The sequence below is a fragment of the Botryllus schlosseri genome, chromosome 13 (genome assembly GCF_051294905.1).
Source record: "Botryllus schlosseri isolate E-star chromosome 13, Bs_hap1, whole genome shotgun sequence".
Taxonomy (NCBI): Eukaryota; Metazoa; Chordata; class Ascidiacea; order Stolidobranchia; family Styelidae; genus Botryllus; species Botryllus schlosseri.
The window spans coordinates 19766396-19785316 of NC_137248.1; the positions used below are offsets into that span (position 1 = coordinate 19766396).

At 41.1% G+C, this 18921-nt stretch overlaps 1 protein-coding gene across 1 annotated transcript in view; it reads right to left on the bottom strand.

The window, feature by feature from the left end:
• The window catches only part of LOC145453807 (von Willebrand factor A domain-containing protein 3A-like), a 173765-nt gene extending 173722 nt beyond the window's left edge, over positions 1–43 (bottom strand). The window contains exon 1 of the mRNA XM_080331790.1: positions 2–43. The gene's annotated coding sequence lies outside the window, so the exon portion shown is untranslated. The remainder of the gene's footprint in view (position 1) is intronic.
• Positions 44–18921: the final 18878 nt, after the last annotated feature.

Consider the following 18921-nt stretch of genomic DNA (forward strand, 5'->3'; position numbering starts at 1 on the left):
CCTTAATACAACCAAATACTCCAATCAGCACAGTACCAATATAATGAGCTAACGCTAACGCAGGCTGCCGCTTATATGAGCGAGGTGACTTTTTGATCGAATGTCAGTAATTAGAAGCGACGCAGACTGATACGTAAGCGATTCGGTAATAAAGACGTCGTCGGTTTTACAAGAGCCGTAACACACTATCTTGCCTGTCCGTTTGATAAGTAGTATCATATTAGTGTTGCGCGCACCAATTAGCGAGTAGCGCGTTGCCAATTGGCGAGATTCGCCTGTGCAGTGTGCACCTGCACCTGCACAATATAACTATAGATAACTAAACTATAGTCGGTTAGTTATCTATAACGTAACGCGACGCGATCTCTCGCTGAGATGATCGCGAAATTAAGTCATTGATTGCCGTCCGCTTGGCAATCGTCGCTGACCTGATTTGCCGCGTCTCTAACAAGCCTAGTTCCGCTGGCTTATGAAGATGAAGAATCGCATCTGCGATAAGCCCTGTACCGTCACTGGCCTGCACAATCGCATCTGCATTGGCTTGAGGCGTACGATATCATCGCTAGCCTAAACGATCGCATATGGAATAATCCTGGTACGAAAGATAACATCGCTGGCCTAACTATCGCGTCTCGGGCCTAGCATGCGTTGGCTCGTATCTCGCGATGGCTTAGACTTAAAGACAATGCCATTAAGTGCATATGCTGATTAGCGAATGTGATTAAAAAGTGGCATCGCGAAACTGAATGACATTGAATTGATTCCCGCTAATACTTGAACATAACCTGCCTGAGAAGATGTGTGCTAAGGCTTGGGATTTGCTCCATAAACGCTCTAATACCACTTATTTGGGATTTACACAGCCTAATTATCAATTCTGTCACATTATGACGTCATCTCTTTGTGACGTCATTGAAACCACACACCCGCGGAAAATTAGCGTCCGGCGCCTACTCCAGCTAATAGCCAAGCACCATCTCTGACGTGTAAAGTAGACAGAAGAACCTCATCGAATATCCTCTGGGATAATAGGAAGAAAGCTCGGGTGTGGGAAATCAAGTGTGACGACACTGTATGGTTAGTTACAAGCAGTGTTGCCACTCGATGTTCGTGACTATAACGCAGAGCGAATGTTTGTAGATGCTATAGTTGTATAATCTGACTCCAGAAGGTTGCGTTTACAATTCGCTGCGTGTTCCCTTCCGTTCGACGGACCGACGTAACCACGCCGTACGGCCTTGTAGGCTGACGTATCACGAAGCCTGTCTATTGCACACGTATTCGATGGATCACACTGACGAATATATTTTGTTTCTGTCTTCACGACTTGTAACTTTATTGAATCACGTACGGCAATGCCGCAGACTTCCGAATCAGCGAAATAATGAATGAATGAATATCTCTACGTGGTATTACATTCGTATATATATCATAGCCGCGAGAGATTGCATGCACAAAACATCGTACCATTTATTACAGCTTATCTCTACTTCACACGGCATATAGATTACCAGGTATCACGAATGTTCTTATCGGGAATTTCACTTCATGGAATTAAGCTTTGTTGGCAAGACTCCTCATTGATCAAATCTTAAAATGGCGTTAACAATATATTCGGTTATAGTGACAAAACACTCGATTTCCCAACTAGAAAACACTAGATCGACAAAATATACACTACTTTTGAAATTTAGGGCAAATCTTTTGCATAAATCCTAAAATACGAGGGGATGCATGGGTTAACATCAATGAAGATACGAGAAGACTCATAACAAATGACAAATTCATCACGTTTTCTGCAATCTTTTTCACATCAGACAATATCGATTATTATTTTATTTCCCCATAGCAAATTCAAATTTTCTCGGTTCTAAACTAAAACAGATTCTCGCGAATATAAATAAAATCGATTCCATCATTGATTCCATCCAATCACCTTGAGGGATACAAAAATTGGTGGATCGTCACACACTCAGATGTCAATGAATGGTTTCCAGCTTTTCCATAGTCAAAGACTCAAAGAAAGCTACACACACAGGGGCATTTTAATAAATTAAAAACATCGAAGCCAAATCACTTTTATAGCAGAGCCCGGTAACCTTTCGCATGAAGCGTGCCAAAATGTAGAAATATTACCAATTCGCATGGCAAACATTTTTAATTTTGTCATATTTGGGGTTTCAGGCGAGGAATCCCACCAAGCGCTTAATCGCAGCTGGTAACATCATCAGTTACGCCAGTGCATCCTAAAGTATTGGTCGCGAAGCGTATATTTTGGTCGTTATCGCAATAGACTTAAGCAAAGCACTAGACCGGTGGTTCCCAACCGGTGGGGAAGTCTCCACCATTGGGAATTTCGGGATTTCTTGTAGGGAATAGACTAACTTTTGTAAAAATATTTACAGCAATAATCTCCTTTACTAAATGCAGGGATACTTAGACTAGATATCCATGACTAAATGTCCTTTTGAAATGCCGATCGTATCTCTAATATTTCTTTGGTCATTTGCAATTCAGCAATTCATATTATCAGTGCCTCCAATTAGCCCAAATCGCCTGGACAGCGGCACGTGATCTCCAGCATATGTTGTTCTTCATTTATACACGAAATGGAGCGATTGGAATATCCTAATTCGTTGTAATAGAAATAGGAGCTCATATTGCTGAATATGTATTGAAGGGAGATTGCGGACGCGATAATTGATAGCACATCCGGACTCGTTATTAATGAAGCTACATATTTATTTAATTTCGAGTTCTCTTAGAAGCGTACGAACGCGTAGCTTACTGCAGCTTATATATAGGCTATCACACGCATGGGCTCCTCATAGCATCAGGAAGTTTATCCAACCCATGTAATATTCGGCATTTACGCATGCCAATTGATGCTACCTCGCAACTTTTGGAAAATTTTCAAAAGCCTCCTGTTTTTCTGTTGGTTGTGCGCCTGGGTAGATATATATTTACGGAGGCGCGTTTATGGTTACCAGAATACCACTTCACTGTTGTGGTAATTTAGTTGTGTGCTGATCAATTCCGGGAATCGTAACAATCACAAATATCACGTAGGCCTATTTACTAAGCAAAGTCTTGCCATATTTTTTGGAGGTAGCATTTTTAAAGGGCGGATATAGAGATTTCAGGTGGGGAAGGCAAGCTCGGAATAATTCGGAAGTGGGGAATAAGGAGAAAATTCAAGGAACCACTGCACTAAACGCTTAACGTACGTAGTAGTTGCATCATTTATTTTTAGTCACGCTGTGATCGATATTCTGTGGTTGCTTTGGTCGTTTCCAAGTCCGCTATATTCGGTACCATAGCCAATAAGCGACAGGCACATAAATGCTGCTGTTACGATGATATGGCCTGATGATGAAAAATTTGCCCAACCTTCACTTCAGGCTAGGGTTGGTCCGGCACTAGATTTGTCTACAAAGCTCCAAAGGTCGCGGTAAAGCGGTCAAGGTCGTTGTTCAGATATATTGTAATCGCTTACACGTATCAGACGAAACTAAAAGAATATATCTCCTTTCGTGAGACGAACACGATTCCGAATTCGTATTTCGATACGGGACTCATTATTTTCCTCGGCGGGTCCTATTTGATACGTGGGGGTAAAGCTTAGGTGCATTAACTATTCGGCACCTGGACAGTGGGCATAAGAAAGTCCCACGTTTTGGCCAACGTGCGGCGGTTATTTTATTCATCATCGCCGCCAATCATTTTGGCAGCGCACACACCGCATGAAGTTGCATGTTATGACCTAGGTCGTGTCTTCTAACGTGAAAATGCCCAGCGCCGAAATGCCAGTTCAAGTTCATGTACTAGTGGCGCTCCCGCAGGCTGCACTAAATCGTCCGAACGGTTTCATACTATATATTCAGTTGCCGTTCTTTCATAATTGCTAATATGGGCGAACTCATTTCTGTACATTATGCATATTTAAAAGCAATTTTATGTATATTTGCGAAATAATACTTGGATATGAGACATAAAACCAATTACGTTGTAATCGTCAAACAAACATGGTCATCAAAATAAACAACAACGCATTGATAGTAACATACGCTTTGAATTGCCAGGCGCAAAGTAGGCTACGTTTTGATATATACAACATAATTAGAGCTACGTTGGAAAATGGTTGTGATTTTGGTTTGTGTAGCCAACCTCCAAACTTTCGCTTTAACACCTGATGAAGGAGCGGCGATCCGAAAGTTCGTGTGACTAATAAAGTTATATTTATTCGCAATTGGACGTTAAATAGAGTGTGAAAGCTACCAAGGTCTTGCGTAAACTAATTTTAGCAATTCAGTATTACAATCACAATTTAGGATGATATACGCAAATTTTGATTGATCAATTCCAGTTAGCAACCTACGCCGACAACCCGGTTAACAAGAAAATGTTTCAGGTATATGATATTATCTGCAACACTAAGATAATATCTCCGAACTTGTCGTACAGCAGACACCTACAGCAGACACCTACACTTACACCATATTACTTAATCAGAAGCCCATCAATACATTTAATGGTCGAAATGACTACAGAGGGCACGGGGGCAGTACGGAAAATGAAGGCAAAATTCAGGTTCATCACAATTGCAAGCTCACATTTGGTCACATGTCCTTATATATTTGGACTGTTCAAAAAAAGCTTTTTTCCGGATTCCAGCCATTCATTGATTAGATTGTCAGGTTACCCTAAAAGACGTTGCAAACCAAATTTGGTTCAATTCTAACAAGTATATGCCGGCACAGAGCCAATTACAAATTTAGTTTATTAGGGATAATTGAGAAATAAATTTACAAATTTTTCTGTCTACGCCATGAAATTGTTGAGTTGTCTTCAAAAACGATGCAAAACAAATTTGACTTGATTCCAACCTATAGAAGCGGAGTTATTTGAGTTTATCGTTGATAATTCCCTGCTTATCCTCCAATCAAGTGGTGCCTGCCAATCAAATGGTGCCTAACCTGTCTCTTCAGCTTCTTTCGATGCAGCGACAGCGCAGTGACGATGCACAGTACGACAATTAACAATACCGGTAAAATCGTCATGAGCACCGTTTCAATGAAATAGGATACGCGAGGCACGCGAGGCATTTCCTGAAATTAGCTATAATCACCCAGTTAATTTATTATGAACTTGGAAGTCCAACCAAAATTTGATAAGCCCGACCGCGAAATTTGGATTTTTATGACTAAAATGCCAGTTCCGACGCATTGGCGTGGTCAGGGGCCGGTCACTATTTCGTAAATCTTCGTATATGACCATAATGTATAATATTTAGTTGCAGATGTATTTGACTTGAAATTATTTTCAGCCCTTCGCGCGATTTATTGTCACTAGATTTCTTGCTTTTAGTAGTGGTACCACTCCTGGAAATTATAACTGAACTATATTCGCAATTATGTGAGAACGTGTCGTCCAACATGCGACTTCGCGTCTGCAGGCTGCACTCGTAGAAAGATCATCCGCGACGACAACTTTGCAGAAAATGATAGACGCATGTTCGCCGAAATCGTCGATAGTAATATGTCAGTCCATGTGCCGAATAATCCAGTAATTGCCAAATGAACCCAGCGCAAAACATGCAAGTCACAATTTGTGCGAATTCAGTCATTAATTTTGAAAAATATCTCGCACTTTGCGAGCCTAGGAGGTTTCATGACATAATGTATATTGTTATCGATTTTGATGCGAACTAAGATAAGTCTTGTTTTCACCATTACATAGTCCGGTTAACACCTATTGGACGACTAAAAGTATTCGAGTGGCCAGCGTAACGGTTCATAAATTTCATGTGGCCCTTTCGCGGAAAGGCTGGCCACGCTGCACTAATCACTAATGTGTTCGCTCTCCTGAAATTCTTAAAACCTTATGATTTAGTTGGATTCTGGCTTGCATAGAATCTGCAAATCGACAGAGCGAGAACCAATTGCATCGTGATGGCCGATGCTACGTTTTTAAAAAGCAGTCTGTTCCGAGGATATTAATCTTCATTAACTGACGCGGTGAAAATCTGTTTGACGATGAATGGCGATACGAGTGTTAAGAGGATGTCAGTGCAGCAGAGAGAGAGAGAGAGAGAGAGTCTTTATTTTCATCGAACCAAAATACATAACAAACGGCAGTGATGGTGGTACAGAAAATATGCGTGCACAGAATTCGGTATTAGATAGGAATGATCGATAAGACCGTAAAGGTCATCTAGTCTGATCACACCAGAATCAAACAGGTACACTTGACTCTGAACAGTCTGGCTGTAAAGAAATGTTTAGTTAAAGGAAAATAGAAAAAAAATTAAACAATGGTGGCAAATGATCAATGAAGCAATGTCTGGGCGAGGTAGGGCAACAGTGTTAGTGTAACGACAAGAGGTGATCAAGTAGGGCTTTTTTGAATCTATTATAAGGCAATTCACGGATATGTCCTGGTAATGCATTCCAGATGATAGGTCCCGAGTAGTCGATAGATCTCTTAGTTAGGTTGCTATTGGGTGGGGGTAAGTAGATGTTTCCTTTAGACGAGGATCTCGTGTAATGGGAATGGGCATGTTTAGCAGGTATGAAAAAGTCATCAAACACAGTAGGCAGACTATTGGAAAAATATTTGTGAACAACTTTTGATACTTCGAAGCGATATAGTTCATCAACTCGCAAAATTCGATGCTTACGGTAGTAAGGCGATAAGTTGGTACGTAAAGGTACAGATGAGATCAGCCGTATCGCACGGTTTTGCACGGTATAGCTACATGCTACAGCATGTCATTATCAGTCAATATAGAGAATCGATTACGAAGCCTCAAAAAGTTGAACAAATGGATGTGGTACAAGACAATACCCATCTACACATCCGTGAGAATATAAGAGCATAAACTATATTCGTTCGATTTAAATCATACAAGAGTGTGTGTAAAGGTGAGCACTGCGAAATGTAAGTCTAAGAAACAAACATACGTTACAATTTGATCAATCTACCCTACTGATCGTTTCGTTTGCGCCCAATTTATTTGTGATGTATAACGATTGAGGATCATACTCTTTGGGGTACAGAACCTTAATATACATTTTAATAATATATTCATTGCAGAAATATATTAAAACCCGAAGCTTTTCGAGCTGACACTCTTCAAGGGCAATCGTCAGAAAATGGAGAATTTCAAAAACATGCATCTAGCTGCATTGCATACAACCAATAATGACGTCATAGGAACAAACTACATGAAATACAGGCAAACCGCGAGCGCAGCTAGTGGCCAATTTTAGATTGACTAAAAATTCCTTCAGCTGACTGACACAAGCGCGGTCGGTGAATTTTAATATAAGTCGGTTCCAGTGCAGACAGATGGAAATGAGTGCGGCCTCCACCTAATATAGAGAATCTTTCATCGAGATAGTTTTAGCGCAAGTTGCATTCTCAGCCAAATGCTTGCCGATGGCAGAGCTCATAGCCATGACTTGAATACGTTCTAGTAATCGCAGATCAGTTACGGCTGCATCTTCGCGAATTTGAAGTGTTAATGGCTCAACTATATCATCGCAAAGCGAACTCCGCTGATAATTTGCCTTCCCTCAAAGCAAGATTGAGTGATTTGGCACATGCCTATTGTGGATATCCTATTGATTCAGCAAATTTCTTAATGACGAAGGAATGTTTTCGTGCAATAAAAGCATTGCGACAAAATCCAGACATTCACATTAGCGAACCGGATAAGGGGTCTGTGGTTGTAATCCTAAACAAACGGGATTACATACTCAAAATGGAAGCAATCTTGGGTGACGAATCAAAATCCAAGACACTCGATCCCGCTGCTGAATGCGATGACATTGCGAAGATCAAAATATGGATACAGCGCCCAAGCCTCAAGAAAAACGGCTCCATAACACCTGAGGTCTACGCCTCCATCAGACCGGTTGGGGCACAGAGTCCACGTATGTACGGACTGCCAAAAACACATAAAACCAACGTGCCCGTTCGACCAATTCTTTCTATGATTGGATCGGCTCAGCACAAGCTCGCGAAGTGACTTATCGGTATTTTGGAACCAGTGCGTTCCATGTATGATTCGCATTGTGTCGCTGATTCCTTTACATTCGCGTATACGAGATGAAAACCACCGACCTTCCAAACTCGAATATGTTTCTCGGTTCTTATGATATCGTTAGCCTCTTCACGGACGTGCCGCTGAAGGAGACCATTGATATTTGTGCGGACGCGCTATATGGTGGTGATTATTTAGCACCACCTTCCTTCTCGCGTAAAGTATTCGTTGAACTTCTTAATACGGCTTTGCTCTGTTGAGTTTAGTTTTAACAATACCGTGTACAATTGTACATGTACATGTTCATTCATGCACCGTCGCTATGTCCACGACACCTTCGTTATCTGTCAAAATGAGACGGAGTTCGATGGATTTTTTGATAACTTGAATTATCTACACTCGTCTCTAAAATTCACATTTGAAAAGAGCGTGCTAACTTGTTACCATTCTTAGACGATCTAGTGGAAAAACGGAGTATTAGCTTTGTCACTTCGGTTTACCGGAAGCCAACGTTTACTGGGCAATATATACGCTGGAATTCGTTTAGCCCGAATCGCCGTAAACTAAATTTGATTGGCATGTTGGTGCACAGAGCCTTGATGATATGTTCGGATGTAAAATTACACGCGGAGCTAGAATATATCTGCAAAAATTCTAATCGAAAACGGGTACCCCGAACACATCATTACGAGTTCTGTGGACAGAAAACTCAGTAATTTCAATCCCAGCAAATCACAAAACACGAACACACGGTCTGAGGAGAATGTATATATACATATACCGTGGCTGGGCTCCATCTCTTCCCGTTTTGAAAAGCAATTGATTTCTGCTGTAAGTCGCTGTTACGATAACGTAAAAACTAATGTTGTGTTTACCACCAAACAATTACTTCCTGCATCGCGCAATGATGTTCTTCCTGCTTCTCAAAAAAGCAATATAGTCTATGATTTCAAGTGCCACTGTGATTGTCGGTACGTGGGAAGAACAACTCAGCGCTTGCTGGAACGCATCAAACAACATTTTCCGAGCGTTCTTAGATCGCGCACATTAAACTCTCGCGAAGATGCAGCCGTAACTGATCTGCGATTACTAGAACGTAATCAAGCCATGGCTATGAGTAGGGATGGTGTGAACGTGAGGTTCACGTTTGCGTTCTGTGTGTGAACCTCGGAAATTTAGAGGTTCGCGTTCACTACAGAACATCGGTAGGTTCTGCACTGTGAGCCTTTTTCATATATTAAAATTTTCACTTCATTTTAACATCTTTGGTTCATATTTATTGCATTTCAACTGTGGGCACTCTATGCATGGCGCTGGCAGCCTTAGAAATCAACACTAAACGAGCATGCACCTTGACAATCTCAAAAGTCTTACTTGCTTGTTACAAAAATTTGCTCGAAATATCCAGCTTTCCGTTTGTGAATATTTAGTGACTCTCTGCTGTGAGTTTGACCCGCAATCACACAACATCCCTAGTGAAATACGAAGGCTAGTCAGCGAATGATGCTTATTCAAGCAATCAATGAGATTGATATCATTTCTGATGCAAAAAAAACTAGCAGGCGTCAATCTTGACTTCATATCTTTACTGCATCATTAAAATCAAATCCTTGCGATTGAGGTGTTGGCTACTGCTGTATAACTTGGTAATGGGGTAGTATCGGCAGCAAAAACTATTGCGATGAAAGATTCTCTATATCAGGTAGAGGCCGCACTCATTTCCATCTGTCTGCACTGGAATCGACTTACATTAAAATCCACCGACCGCGTTTGTGTCAGTCAGCTGAAGGAATTTTTAGTCAATCTAAAAATTGGCCACTAGCTGCGCTCGCGGTTTGCCTGTATTTCATGTTGTTTGTTTCTATGACGTCATAATTGGTTGAATGCAATGTAGCTAGATGCATGTTTTTGAAATTCTCCATTTGCTGACGATTGCCCTTGTAGAGTGTCAGCTCGAAAAGCTTCGGGTTCTATTATATTTCTGCAATGAATATATTATTAAAATGTAGATTGAGGATCAGTGAAACGTACAATCAGTGAATGACGGGTTGCTCGCACAAGTGACACCGTCGTATCGCGAACAACCCGAACATACATAAGATAGGGTGATTTAATCGACACCGTTTACTTGATGATTTGAAATTAACTCGTAAATTTTGCTCCAAGTCACGAGTCAATCCACATTTCTCAAGCGCCGAGTCAGGTCAAGTCGAGTCATTTTTGCAAAGTGACTCGAGTCAGGTCAAGTCATATGAAAAAGTTGACTCGAGTCATCTCAACACTCGATTGAAGTACGCGCTTTTTTGCCGATGAATATCAGTATTTCTGGGTGTATGTATAGGGGTAATTTTGTATCGCATATTCTTAAAAGCATTTGTAAAACTGATCATTCGATTCCTAAGTGTTGAAAATCGCTCATTTATGTTCTTGATTACTTTTCAATTGTCCATTCCTCCGAAATTGTAATGGTCGGTCCTGGTTTTTATTTCAGTACTCGCATGGCAACAGCTAATTTTGAGTTGCACGTGCTTCAGAACAATTTGAAAAGCCAATCCTTTACTTCCAGAACACCACCAACCTCTTAACCCGTTTAAAATCTCAAATTGAACAACTTCATATGGTCAATTGGTCATATCTTAATTTGTGTTCGTGCTAGAGCAGCGGTTCTCAATCGGGGGTCCGCGAAGCATTTTCAGGGGGTCCGCGAAGCCTCAAAACTGTTGACAACCTAATTTGTATTCTTTTAAATTCGGAAAATCACGAGGCAGTTTCGCTTCATTACTGGTAAAACTCCAGAGCTCACATCAACAGAATGACCGTCTGAAATAAAATATCCTACTGTGCAGACTCATTTTAATTATTAAATTGCCAATAGCCAACCGATACAAACATTTTGCTGTTTAGAGATGTTTTGTTAAGGATTGCGGGGAAAAGGCTGGATGAGTAAAGTCTATCACGGTGACTTTGAAATGTTTACTAGGGATGGCGTGAACGTAAGGTTCACGTTCGCGTTCTGTGTGCGAACCTCGGAAATTCAGAGGTTCTCGTTCACAAACGAACCTTGGTAGCCTCTGCACTGTGAACCTTTTTCATATATTACAAGTTTCATTTCATTATACCTTATTTGGTTAAAATTTATTGCATTTCAACTGCGGGCCACTCTATGCATGGCGCTGGCAGCATCAGAAATCAACACCAAACGAGCATGCACCTTGGCAATCTCAAAATTTTGCTTGCTTTGTTACAAATGTTTGCTCGAAATATCCAGCTCTCCGTTTGTGGATATATAGTGACACTCAATGCTGTGAGCTTGACCCGCAATCACACAACAGCAAGAGTGGAATACACTACATGTAGGTAGTCAGCAAATGATGGTTATTCGATGAAATTGATATCGTTGTTTGAAGTAAAAAATCTAGCAGGCGTACTGGGTCAATCTTGATTTCATATGTTTATTGTATCATAAAAACCAAATCCTTGCGATTTGGGTGTTAGCTGCTGCTGTATAACTTGTTATATGCGTATGTTATATGCGTATGCACAATATGCGTATATGTTCGAATTCAAAATCTTTTGCGTTACTTCCACTTTAACACCTGATGAAAAAGCGGCGCTCCGAAAGCTCGTGTAATAAATATAAATTATTACTTTGCAAGTGGACGTTAAATAAGTTGTGAAAGCAACCAAGATCTTAATATTATCTATATCGTCTGCTATCGGTTCAACGAATTATTCAACGAATTGCTAAAGGGTGTAATATCGGTACCAAGTATAGAAACCCGTTTTACACTCAGCTCAATATCAACATAGCAATACTCAGACGCCGAATACATTGTCCGGTCTGGCCTAGACCGTTACGGCGTAAGCTTATAATCCCTTGCAAGTCCTTGTCGAAATTGTTGGCAAAGCGACGAAAGATATTGATATTATGTGATTATTATATCATTTGATTGCCCCTGTTGATATTTTTGGCGGCATTCAAAACGTGAATATCTACTTCAGCATTGTGGCATTATGAGGACCAAATCGTCGCTAGGTATTGTGTACGTTAATATAGGCTATCACTTCACTGAAATGTAGAGTTGGAATTAGCAATATGACGTCACGTGACGTCATGGGGTTCACGTTCGCGTTCACACAGAACCTTTCAAAAAGGTTTGCGTTCACACGAACCTGAACCTTTCAGAGGTTCACACCATCCCTAATGTTTACAAATATCCATTTTCTCCTATGATATACACAACCAATTTTCCATAATAACCTCAAAATAAGCTGCTAGATAGAAATGACCAGGCTGGACGCTATGTTCATCAAAAAATTGGTTGTCGATTCTAATACCATATTTGTTGCGATCATTCACAAATGTGTATCGTCGAATGCGTTACGCGTTATCATTACATTCGCCGCTACCTATATTTGTGGAGAAGGATTTTCGGCACTCGTTCATATCCAATCCAAATCGAAGGCGCGAATTTTCAAGACACGACCACGCATTTCAAGAAATGCCGTTGCAGGATTCGCTTTGAAATAATAGAAGTGAACCTAATTTCTACATGAATAGTATGATATAATTTTCAAGAAGGGTCATTTTGTTGTTGTTTAGCACTAAGCCTACAGTTGTCACTTGCACAAGACATATGACTACTGCGCGATAATTGAGTTAAATTTGACAAAAAATTTAGTGGGGGTCCGCTGGGGCCCGTGACTGTCCGAAAGGGGTCCGCGAAAACAAAAAGGTTGAGAAACACTGTCCTAGAGGCATCATATTGATTTATACGAAAAGCTAGCAATTTTCTGATTTATATGATCCCTAATTCGAAGGTATAAGGCATGGCAATTTTCGCAGCTAACTTCAAAAATTCCTCCTCGTCGTCATAAGTGCTTCTAGAAGCGCTGTTGAGTAAATTGTGACTTTCGCTTTGCAGCAGCGCGTAGGAATTTGAAAATCCAAACAAATCATTTAAGGGGTATATGCCGGTAAACCTAGTTTCAGCTTCAAGTTTAAATCCGTCCAAAGCTCGAAACATGCATCATCTAACTTCTTCAACAACACTGAGGCCAGCATACTCTGATTGTTTGCCATGCATTCTCCTTTATCTGGGAACTCTCCGAACAATCGGCCTTGACAGCTATTTCGGAGTGGTTCCATCGCCACGTTAACATATTAATTCGTGTTTTCAGAATCAACGCGACACTAGCTTTCGGTTGAGACCTGTTTGATTAAATTTCAGCTCACGGGACGCCAGCTATATAGGACTACCAGTTACACTTCTTTTAGCCGGCTGTGTACACTGTGCCGAGCGAGATAGTGTAATAGTGGTGCGTCTGCCTTCTTGATCGGTAGGTCGTGGGTTCGATACCCGGCCGGGTCAGACCAAAGACTCGAAAACTGGTCTATGCGGTTATCCCGTTAGGCGCTCAGCAATCACGGTGGAGAACAAGCGGGGGTGCAAACTAGATGACCTTACTATAAAGTTTGTATCGCATCTCCGTCGTCACAGCATATCGATGGTGCAGGCGAAAAATAATACCATATATATCTCTCTGTCACTGTGCAGCCTCATTTTGCCGCTCCCCTGGAGCCTGCCGCAGAGGCAGAACCGCCAAGTGGCTGCTACGCCACTGGATCTAGTGTTAAAACGCTAGGAGTATCACCACTACACGCTACACTTCCGAATACACAGTAGAGGTCGACCGATATTGATTTTTAGAGGCCGATACTGATACCGATATATCGGCAGACTCGCAAGGCTTATAACCGATATCATAGGCCGATATTAATATGGAAGGAGCTGAGAATAATTTCACCAAAAATATTATATATTAGGCAAGATGGCAATTGTTCATGCCACAAAAATCTGAACAACAAAGGAGAAAACTGAAATTGAAAAGAATTATTGCTTAATTTACACATTCGTTGAAAATCGGGATAACCCAAAAAGCAAAACATGATACAGAATTGCAGATCAGTTCAGAAAAGGTAGATTGAAATGCAGGAAGCATAGTTTCTCTGCATGCTCACCCAGTTAAACCCGTCCTGCAAGGATAAATCTGTCATATATCACCCTTTGCGTCGTCGATTTCTTGAGATTGAGAACACGGAGCATTGAATTTCCAGTATTTTTTGAATTTTTTTCAAATGTAATATATTGGTCCCAATATCGGCCTTCATAGGCCGATATCGATAATCGGAAAAGCTTTAAATATCGGCCTCGATGATCGGCCACTTCGATAATCGGTCAACCTCTAATACACAGTCGATAGGCAATTTTTTGCTAGTGTGACGTCATATTGACAGTGGATGTGTCCACAGCTGATTGTAAAATTCGCTAGTAGGCGCTAAAGAGTGTCCGGAATTTCAGCCACAAAAATATGGTAGGCCTATATCTAGATTCTAGAACAGTGGTTCCCAACCTTTTTGTCTTCATTCCCCACTTCATATTTATTCCGAGCCTTCATTCCCCACCAGGACCGTAACAGCACTTCGTCAGCCCCGCTAAAAAACGTTGTTCTTGCGCCCCCACATGGTGATAAACCCAATTTCTAGGGGAGCCAAGCCCCCAAGAACCCCTTCAGCGCCGCTGAGCCTGTAAGCTTTTTCCCCGCTACTTATCGGCAGCTGCATTGGGTCTACCGTTCAGTGCGTCGCCTTATTTCGACCAAACGCGTGAGGCGCAAAAAAATTATATCATTCGTGTTTGAATCGGTCAATATGATTGGGAATTGCATATATTTTGCTATCAATTTTTTATCCCCTCTCTGCTCACGTAGTCAGATTTACCGGTAGAGCTGGGTGAGGTGTGTTGGAAAAGGTGTGACCCCTAAATAAGAATTAAATATCTTCGGGTGGACCCATTGGTATAATGACTTCGTTACATTATGCTATTTCGTGACCTTCTATATCTGCTATGTCAAAAGATATGGAAATTGCCCAAAGTAAAAGGCACACACGATTTCAAATTGGTATTACCTACTGGCAATTAATTTTTTTCTGAGGGATGGCATTTGCCCTGTGAGCTTCAGATCGCCAGGACGGGAACATTCGGCGCCGGCCATTTAGCCACCTATGGACAATCAAACAGATCCATATGTATATTGTATATATCGAAGTTTTCGGTCAGCACAAGTCAGTCCTTCTCGGTCAAAGTCTTATCGCTGCTGATCGTTCTGACACACTTCTCGGAGCTGCATGTTACATGGCCTATAACTTCATATGCCTTGGTGCGTCGTGGCGAAGTAGTGGCCGACGCAGAAGTCTCCATTTCTATAAATTCTACGTATTTTCGTGGGGGAAGGGTACCCAATAATCAGTTGTTCGGCAATATTAAATCGTGCAAGTAGCGCGAAAATTTTTTGAAAAAGTGGCATAAATTTATGTTAATTTACGAAATAATTTTGGGCCTCTTCGAGCTCGCCGTGCCCCCAATTGGGGGGTTTGAGGTCCGGCAGTTACGGTCCTGTTCCCCACTACCCAGCACTTTTGTCATCGCAGGCAGCTATTTGCTGGTTTGACTACACAAGACACACAATCACACCAGTACGCCAGACAATATAAGTGCAATGTAAAACGTATTCTAAACCGATACCAGTAACGCTCAAAATTTCGCGAAAGCGTTATTTCACGTCAAATTAGTCGTGCTGGATTCGTTTGTGACGCCATCATCGACCATCCAGAGTTAAAAATGAGGTTTTGTGAACAACACGCAGTATAATTTTCGATACATATACATTCCAGAGCAGTTAACTGGTAACGGTAATAGCGCATGTGTCTCCATGAATCTGAATATGTTGACTGTCCTGTATATAATTTTCAAGAAATGCGACTATTCCCCACCAGAAACCATTGAATTCCCCACCAGTGGGGAATTCCCCGACGTTTGGGAACCACTGTTCTACTCCTTACCGTCATAACTAATGATTCGAGTACTCGAATCTGAATCGAGTAATTATTTTAATGATTCGAATCGAGTAGCAAAAGACGATGTTTTCGACTACCGAAATTATACGCTCCGATACTATTTTCCACCGTGGAAGCCTTAAAACCTCGATTGGGCGTATCGCAGCATATGAAACATATAGTGCAAGGGTACGACCTTTACTGGAAGTCATGATCCTCCCGCAACTTTGTCACGAAGTGCAATGAAATCGGTACGGTCGAAGAAATACCAAAATCATCTTTAATGTGATGCATAACAGGCATTATATTCTTTGTGGTGTCACAAAAGGTACATATTTGAACTTTGACATATTATATTTTGTTGTGACGTTCAGAATCGAATCACTCAGGTATACTCGATTTTGCGCAGCCCTATAATCATAACAGTCAGGATAATGATGGAAGACGACAAAGACTTTAAAGTTAAAGATAATTTGATTTTCTTACGTCCTATATCGTTGTAGGCCTACTTGTTGTTATGTGTTGATCACAGACCACAGAAGAGTAATTCCATTACAACATGTTTTAAATGCTGTGATACGAACAATCGAGATTGCGTATCATTTCAGTATTCGAAATATCGACTCTTCCTACTCTAATCCAATGATCGAAACTACAAAAACGTCACGGATTGAGCACGATGCTACTACGGTACTACAGGTTGTAAACATCATCCGCCGTTAGCTCACATGCCCAAAAATATAAAATTTTTGCATTAGGGATTTACTTACAACATATATTTATATCTCATTGACATAATAGGCTACCTAACCTGCAAAGCGATAGGATTGTCAGTATAAATACAGTAATATAATTCTGTCACACGCTCTTCCTTGGTAGGTATTCCTTTTTAGTGGTCGCTTGGGTTTCAATTCACGGTCCCGATGGATCCTCTGTCACCGTTGACTGTCTAAACATCGCACAGTTACATTTCGATCGTTTCAGGGTCTTCTTCACTGATTTCCAGAGATCTTTGGAACCGATGTAGATGATGGGGTTGATTGATTCCGGTAAATTCACAATCCAGCGCGACGCCAGGAAGGCCGGCGCAATGGAACGATTACTCCGCCGTACGTGTCCACTGTGTCCAGTGGAAGCCCAAATACGGAAAGCAATTTTCGGGATATAGCCAACTAGGAATATGGATGTGATTGCCGAAAGTTGTACCAAAGCATGTTTCTCCCCTCTCCGAAATTGCCTGGCACCAGTGAGTTTCTGTCTCTTTATCTTCTTTCGAAGCAGCGACGCCGCGATGGCAATGCACAGTATCACGATTGACGATACCGGTATAAGAGTCAAGAGCACTGTGTCAATGAAAAGATATACGTGCACAATTGCCATAGCTGACATTTTGTAGAAGCAAATCTTCTTGTTCGCACCAGTTGATGGGAAGATGTCTAGATACTAGATAGTATGGTGCCGGGAATAGGGTGACTGCAGCCACAGTCAACCAAACGCTGATCACCAATATTTTCGCTCTTCTCACATTCATAAAGTCACCTGATTTATTTGGATTATGGACTGCATACAATCTCCATATCGACAGTGCGAGCACCAATTGAATTGTGACAGCCGATGTTGTATTTTGTACTGGAAGTAGCGTCATGCAAAGAAGCCTGCTCCATGGATAATCTTCATTTACTGACGTGCTGGATATTTGTTTGACGAGGAACGGCGATACAAGTGTTGAGATGATGTCAGATCAGCATAAGCCCATGATAATGACATTGAGAGGTGTATGTTTCATTTTGCATAATTCCACGATAGTAATCACATTGGCAGCAAATCCAAAATTCCACACGACCCCGAATACTATCCGGCTAAATAAAATTTCATTATCTGACAGCATCCGTCCAGAGTCATCCAGGATCAGACTTGCATTAGTTACATTTTCAGTTGGTGCGGATGTTGAATTCATGTGAAACCAGATTACTATGCGGTTCAGTGCGATTAATTGGAATGTACAGCAGTTCCGGTAAATAGGTCAATCTCAGGAATTTATATTTCGATACTGTAAGATAAGAGATCGCCGTAGTCATCATCCAAGTTCCTGATATCTACGGAGACCGAGATATTTGACTTTTTTTTATTACCCCCTTCTATTTGCAATTGCGGGCCACGCGGTTTTTCAATCGAGCCTTTCTCGTTATCTCCTAATTTAAAAAAAGAATGATAGGCTTAACCATAGGTAATTATAGGTACGCTACCAACATTTTATTCATACGAATACGAGAATTAATTCTCAATTAAATTCCGTCGAGTAGGCCTAAGCCTATATGTTACACGAATCACGGATAACTTTCAAATTATTGCATTAATTTAGTCACTTCTATCGACGTACTAAGTCGATAGATACATTCATAATTTAGTGTCAGTATTTTATGAAAACAACGACGGAGAAGTGATGATCCAACGCAATGTTTGCTGCAATGAAACACGAATTGGTGAAGGCGGAGTAGATCGACTGAATCTCAGAATCAACCTGCGCCGTGTGTCATTTATCCTGCAATTGATGGTGAGTAGGAATAAATGATAAAGATATCTAAACGGAGAGGACATGTAGACTTAAGGTAGTCTACATATGTTTGATCGGCTGTCTCCGAGATTTACATGCACTGTAAGTTTCCACCAGATTATGGAAAAAGATGCCGCGTAATTACCTTACGCAGTACACACCGGAATGCACCTGGTAGGTATAGGCAGGTCTGAAAGATGCACTGAACGCATTGAGAGGAGTTTTGAAAGCTCTGGTCCGTCACATATTGCAAACAGGTTTTACGAAAAAGCTGCTGTAGTCTGGATTTATTGTATTTGTGTTCCATACCGAAATTGGTCATATGGGATTTGGAATACGGTGTGTCTAAATCGTTGTAATAAAACCGAGATTTGAGTCGAGCTCTAAAAAGTTTAAGAATGACATTTCTAATAGTTCCCTTGA